This window comes from Trichechus manatus, unplaced genomic scaffold, assembly GCF_000243295.1.
Source record: "Trichechus manatus latirostris isolate Lorelei unplaced genomic scaffold, TriManLat1.0 scaffold00014, whole genome shotgun sequence".
Taxonomy (NCBI): domain Eukaryota; kingdom Metazoa; phylum Chordata; class Mammalia; order Sirenia; family Trichechidae; genus Trichechus; species Trichechus manatus.
In genome coordinates, this window is record NW_004443950.1 from 8684761 (window position 1) to 8692437 (window position 7677).

A 7677-nucleotide genomic window follows, 5' to 3' on the forward strand; every position below is an offset into this window, starting at 1 on the left:
AAAGCAGCAATGCAAACAGACACATGTACAGCAATGGTCATTGCAGCACTATTCACAATTGCCAAAAGGTGGAAATAACCTGAATTTCCATCAACTGATAAATGTATAAACAAAATGTGGTATATACATACAGTGGACTATTACTCACCCATAAAGAGAAATGAAATCCTAGCACATGCTACAATACAGATGAACCTTGAAAACATTATGGTGAGTGAAGTAAGTCAATCACAAAAGGGCAAATATTGTATGATCTCATTCACAAGTATCTAGAATAGGCAAATGTATAGAGACCAAAGTTTATTAGTGGTCAGCAGGAGTGGGAGTAAGAGAGAAAGGGGAAGTCATTTTTTAGGAAGAATTGAGTCTCTGGTGATGGAGAATTTGGCAATGGATATTGGTGATGGTTGCACAACATGATTAATGTAATTGATGTCACTAAATTGTACACGTGAAAAATGTTAAATTGGCAAATGTTATGTTATATATATATTTTACAACAATAAATAATGTGTAAGCTCAAAAACAGTAATGGATCTGAGAGCCCAGGATATAATTTTTCACCCCCTTATTAACCATGCTCAAAACTATTTGTAATGTTAACAATGTAAAATATAAAAACAAATACAAATAAACTACTGGGAGATAATCACCACATCATCACATGTGTATTTAGAACAACACGAGTACCTAATAGTCTATGAGTACTTGGGATTATTCCAGAACCACAATATAATGATGAACGGAAAAGCAGTAAATGTGGTGGCGTTGTCTAAAGGTACTTACCTAGCTGGAAATTCAAAAGTCTATGCATGAGGTGACCACGTGGGAGTAGATTTGGGGGGGCTTCAGGTAATTCACTCATTGAACTGAAGGCTGTGACAGATAATCCTTTTCCACCCTCAGTGGGTCATGGCCTGGACCAGCTGTAGCCTGTTTATTCTCAGATCTATTCCTTGCATATTCTCTGTTCTACTCTGATTGTCAGGGGAGCTGATCCCCACAGGCTCCCAGCTAAACTGGCTTCTGGCTGGATTCGACCAACAGGAGATATTTGTTAGAGGTTGGAGGACAAGAGGAAGAGCAAATCCCAGGATTTATCTTCATCCACCTTCTCTGACTCAGGCTGGGTCTGCATAGCATCAGGATTACTTTAGTGGTGCTGGTTCCCTCCAGATTGTTGTTCTAGCTTGCCCATACACTACCTCACTGCCCACAACCCGATTCCAACCCATAGCAACCCTATAGGACAGAGTAGAACTTCCCCATATGGTTTCCAAGGCTATAATCTTTATGGAAGCAGACTGCCACATCTTTCTCCAGCAGAGTGGCTGATCTGTTTGAACCACTGAACTTTTTTTTGGTTTAGCAGCCGAGCGCTTAACCACTGTGCCACCAAGGCTCCATAGCTTACCCCTTTAAAAAAAAAAAAAAGCTTCTTGCCATCCAGTGGATTCCGACTAATAGCGACCCTATAAGACAGAGTAGAACTGCACCATAGGGTTTCTAAGGAGTGGCTGGTAGATACCAACAACTGACTTTTGAGTTTAGCAGCCTAATGCTTAACCACTGCGCCACCAGAGCCCCAGCTTGCCCCTAGTATCTGGTAATTCTGTGCCTTCCTTTGGTCCCTTTAGTCTAGGGTGGTAGAGACTTTTTTTTTAAACCAATTCTGTCATACATACAACAAATTCCCAGTGTTTTATCTCCTCTGATTTAGGTACTTTTAGTGGTTTCTGTTTCCCTGGCTGGATTCTGACCAATACGAGGGTTTTCTACGTTACAGTAACATGGTTGTTTTGAATGTTAATGCATTATTATTTTCTCAAAGAATTTCAGAGATGAAAAGGATCTTAAAGATTGCTTAGATGAACCAACACCAATGTGCCTTGGGGAGAGAGGAGAGCTATGCGGGTAGGAATGGGAAACTCTTTCCTTTGCTTCAACATGCATAATCATCTTAGATATTTACCTGTTTACATGTATTGGTTCCATGTCAGAAAAGTTTGCCCCTAGATGTCTTGTGTTCTCTAATATTACAGGTAAGGCCTAGATAAAGACTGACTTTAAGTCCAGTTCACTTTCCACTACAATCTCTCAGCTCCATCAACTTTTATTGAACCTGCCCTGTTCTTCTTTTCTTTTTTAAAGCATCATAAGGACTTTACTCACATTGTTTCACTTTATCTTCCCATCAACCCTTTGAAGGTAGAAGTATTATTCAGAAATTGAGGTTTAGAAAGGTGAAGTGGCTTGCCTATACCTACCCAGTAAACAAGCATCCAAAATCAGACCTAAACCCCAAATTTAGTGCTTTCCACAACATAGTCCTGCTTCCCTTGATGATTAAATGCTTATCTGATCTTAAAACTAAAAGAACAGGTTTAGCGAGTAAAATGATGAGTTTAATTGTGCAGATGTCAAATAAAAAGCAAGTGAATGTGCCTTTTAGCAACACTTTAATCAATCTGATGTCAGATCTAACCCTGATAGAGTAACTTTTGCCAACTCTGTTGTTTTTGTCTAAGCAATGCTTTATAAAATATTCCCTTCCTTTGGTACAGAAAGGATACTAGCATCTATAAACTTTCCTCTAGTCTACCACTTAGAACACGCCTTCCTCACAAATTATACCATCCATAAACTCTCAATTGATATTAATATTATAACCCTATTCGTCATCCTCTCCAAAATTATTCAGTGCACATGCTTTGTCTGATGAGGGAAAGGAGAGACAAAAATCTTTAACAGACTCACATATGGGAGGGAAAAACCAATTAAAGATTATCTCTGAACCAGGACTGCCAATATGAAATGAGGTGCATAATTAATCAGCCCAAGACATAGAACAGGTGAGGTGATGAAAATGTGATTGTGAGAAATGTAACAACAGTCTGATGTGCATAATTCTTTTTTCCCATGGAGCCCCTGCCCATCTGTGTGGCTCAATTGAATACCAGAAAATGGAAGGAGGCCATCATTCATTAACTTGCCAAACTCCTTCAGGGCCCAGCTTCTCCTTCTTTTTTGTTTTTTTTTTTTTTGTTCTTGCACCAAAGACTTGGAAACCACTAATATTACTCTATGGGTTTCAGAGCTTTCCAGGCTAGGATCTAATCAGCTTCTCTTCCAAAGGGACCAGAGGTGTGGACTGCTTTATGCACAAAGCAAAGAGAGTCTAACATTTGTTAAAACTCCAAAGGCTGCCTTCTTCTCAGCTATGATGGATTAAAACCATGAAAACACAAGCCTTAATCCTAACATTCCTGGAAATAATCCTCTCAGGCTTGCTTTTTCCTATACCTGCCGAGGCCCATGCAGGTTTTCAAAAGTAAGCACTCCCAGTTGGCCTTTCTAGTCATGGCTCAAAAGAATTTCTGAACTTTAAGGCACACAAGGAATGAGTAGGTGGTACTCATCTAGGTCTGTATGATATATGGGTCATTTATTTAAAAGATATGTATCCAATGATGCTTTCTATGAAAATGTCCTTGAATAATTTTCCATTTGTATTTCAAGAGTAGTGTTCTCACTCTCCATCTCTCTCATTCAAGCATGTATTCATTTGACAACTATACAGTGAATAATTTCTGTGAAAAGCCCCGGAGTAGGAGCTAAGACTTCAGTAAGCACTGAGACCCAGTCCCTTTGTTTAATGAGCACAAATCCTGGTAGGTGCTTGTTACCTGCATTCGTGCCAAAGCAAGAACGGACGTTATTTTACCCTCTCAGGATGTTCTTCTCTTCATCTCCCAGAGTTCTGTCCCCATGTCTCAAGCTCTGTCTATCTAGACTATAAACTCCACGAGTACGGTGACTGTGTGTCTAATTGTTTTCACTGGTTTATCCTGTTTATTCCCAGTCCAAAACATAGTGCCTGTCATGTACCAGCCACTCAACAAAAATTTGAATTCATTTATTGAATAAATCATTTATTTATTGAATATATTATTCTGTTTTAAGAAACCAAATCATTTCTTCTTTCTCTGAACCTTGCTTCACGCAGGCTAACCATTAGTATTAGATACTTCTCAGAGCTTATGCTTAATTTTCAGCAACTAGCCAGGGTTATAGAATATGTGAGCTTCTGTTAGGGGTGATGGGAACATTTGGAAATGGATCATGCTGATGGTTGAACAACATGATAAAGATAATTAATGTCACTGAATTGTACATATGAAAAATGTTGACATGGCAAATGATCTGTTACATATATATTTACCACAATAAAAAATATATACATTGCTTGAGGGTAGAAACACATTGTAACCATTTTGATGGTAACTTCAGTCTTCAGAACATATTGTTGGTTCTCCCTACATCATTTATTGTTTGACAGATTTTTGGTTTGACTAATAAAAAAACAAACAGCATTGTGTAATGCTATTCTGAACAAAATGTCTTTATTAGTAATTTTTTTTTGTTTGGTATAAATCAAAGAAATAGAATATAAGAATAAGGAATATTTAAATATCAAGATTATTATTCTGTGAGTTTAAAAAATCTGTTAGAAAAGGCTTGGATTTGAACTATTCTTGTAATGCCTTATTAACAATTGAGAGCTTTATATATATATTGAAATTATTAATCGGTGGATTGAGTTTGCAATTTTGAGCAAATTTTTGCAAAATTGAGTCAGCATGATCATTTTTTTTTTCCACTGCCACTTTGATTAATCAATTTTATTTTTAAAAAACAACTCAAAGCAATGCTGGATTTGAAAAGAAAAGAAATATTTTTTAAAATGAGGAAATGAAGGGTATAAGATGACCTCTAAATATGTTTGGATAAAAACAAACGAACAAAAAAAGATGTAGTATTTTGTGGAGAATGCATATCATGAAATATAAAACCTAATTGTTTACATTGAGTGCTTCCTTTACAACAGAGATGGTTTACAAAGCAACCACTTTGGGTTCAGAAAGAACAGTGGCCAAAGTTTATGGTTCAGCTACAATTTCCCAAAGCAGATTAGAACTATAAAGACTTTATGAACTGCTAGTGGAACTTAGAAATTTTGCAGCTTCGAGGGTTTTATTTGAATGTGTCCACCAAGAATTTTAAGAATGTAGGGTTATCTGGAGTTGGAAGACTGCATGTTCTGCTTTCCTGCCAGAAATCTTAATAAACTGAAACCATCGGCATGGTCTACAAACAATGAACAAGATTAACAGAAGTTATACAACCTCCTCATTATCACTTTGGTGAAAAGTTACTCAACTGAGAGAACAATATTAGAGGAGTGATTTACACTGATGTGAATCTTTCGGTCCCTGAACAAGGGAGTAATGACCTGTTAGTCCAGGAGATTAAAAGTGAAGCAGATGTTTCACAAGAATAAAATAAGTCTGAGGGAGGAAACAGAAAATAAATTCATGTTCCACATTGGCCTTCATACCTGAATTGTGTTAGATTACCTGTTTGTTGAGTGGGACAAGGGAGCACTTTTGCAATTTTTGCTTAGGACCATTTATAAAGAAATTTAAAAGGTCCTTTTTGAAAAAAATGTTACCTGCCATCAAGTCAGCTCAACCCCATGCACAATGGGAGGGAACACTGCCCGGCCCTGCACCATCTGCATCATCTGTTGTGAACTGGACCTGTGATCCCTAGGATTTTCATTGACCGATTTTTGCAAGTACATCTCCATGCCTTTCTTCCTAGTCTGTCTTCATCTGGAAGCTCTGCTGAAAACTGCTCAGAATCATAGCAACACAAAAGCCTCCAATGAGAGATGGGTGGTGGCTGCACATGAGCTGCATTGGCTGGGAATTGAACCTGGGTCTCCCACCTGGAAGGTGAAGATTCTACCCCTGAACAACCACTGCCTTCAACAAGGAAGTAGCTACTGGGAAAATGGATCTTCAGGCAGCTCACCCCAACTTCTGTCTTTGTAAAAGGCTGCCAAACATCCCCTGAGGATTGAAATTTATGGCCTGGGGTTTATCTCACTGGACTCCACAAAAATTATTGATCCATGGAGCCAATGCAGTAAGTAATGCTGTATCCTGTGACTCTTTTTATGCCATCACTCAGTAAAGCTGGAGATTAGCTTTTCCCAAGATATTGGAGAAAGATGAACAAGGGGAAAGTGAAATTCAAAGAGAGGACAAGACCTCCCCAATATAATAGATCAAGATAGTGTGATAATAATGTGATTAGAGTAGATGATTGTTAAGGACCTTAAAGTTGAATATTTTGTGCTTAAAAAAAAATAGATTGTAAATGTATCCAATGACAAAAAAAAAAAAAGAGTAGTTGCTGAGTCTGTTTATGTAGGACCAAACACCTCATGGGATTTTTTTTCCCTGGTTTGGAGGTTTAGGGTCATGGTTTCATGGGACATCCAAGTTAGTTGGTGTAATAACATGCTTAGTGCTTCTGTCCTACCTCCTAGTTTGCTGTGTAGTGTCTGGGGTCTTAAAAGCTTGCAAGCAGCCATCCAAGGCACAATAATTGGTCTCTATTCACCTGGAGCAACAGAGGAAGAAGAAGAGTCAGGAATAGGAGGAGGGTATGCAATGTGTGGCTAATTGCCTCCATGAACAACTGATTCCTTTGCCATGAGACCAGAAAAACTGGATGGTGTCCAGCTACCATTACTGAACATTTCGATCAAAGATTTTATAGAATAATCCTGATCAAAAGGGGGGAAATGCAGAGCAGAATTTCAAATTCTCGTGGACTCCAGACTTTCTGGAGCCGGGGAGGATAGATGAACTCCTGAAATTATTGTCCTGAGATAATCTTTAAACCTTAAACAAAAATATCCCCTGAAGTCTTCTTAAAACTAAACAATAGTCTAGCTTAACTAATAAAAATGTTTCCCTTGAGTATTATGCTCTTTTATGAACTATCTATATGGGATCAAATCGAAAACAACAACTCAAAAGATTAGATAGGAACCTTAGAGGGCAGTGAGTTTATATTAGTGAAGGAGCAACACCTCAGAAAAGGAGGATGAGAATGGTTGCACAAGTTAAAGAATGTAGTCAATGTCACTAAATTGTACACGTAGAAACTCTTGAATTGGTGTCTGTTTTGCTGCGTAAATTCTCAACAACAAAGTGAATAAAATTAATAAAAAATTAATGCCATAAAAAATACTCACTATAAGAAAAGAAAAAACTCAAAAACCTATGAGCATAGTTCTACTCTGACACACTTGGGCCCACCATGAGTCAGAATCTATTTGATGGCAACCGTTTTTTTTTCCAATGAGATCATTTATGTGAAGTGTTTAAAATGATATGTGACACTCAGTACTTTGACCTAAGTATTTAGTCAACTCTCAGCTAGAATTATTTTTGTTGCTGCTATTGCTATATTACACTCATGTGGGTGTTTGTTATCTATCCCGTTAGAGCAGGATATCAACAAACTATGGCCTGAAGGCCAAATTTGCCCCACTGCCTGTTTTTGTATGGCCATCGAACTAAGAACGGTTTCTACATTTTAAATAGTTCAGAGAATCAAAAGAACGACATTTCATGGTACATGAAAATGATATGAAATTCAAATTTCAGTGTCCATAAATAAAGTTTTATTGGAGCACACACACACAAAGAAGAATTGGTGCCTTTGAATTGTGGTGTTGGTGAAGAATATTGAATATACCATGGACTGCCAGAAGAACAAACAAGTCTGTCTTGGAAGAAGTACACCCAGAAAGCTCCT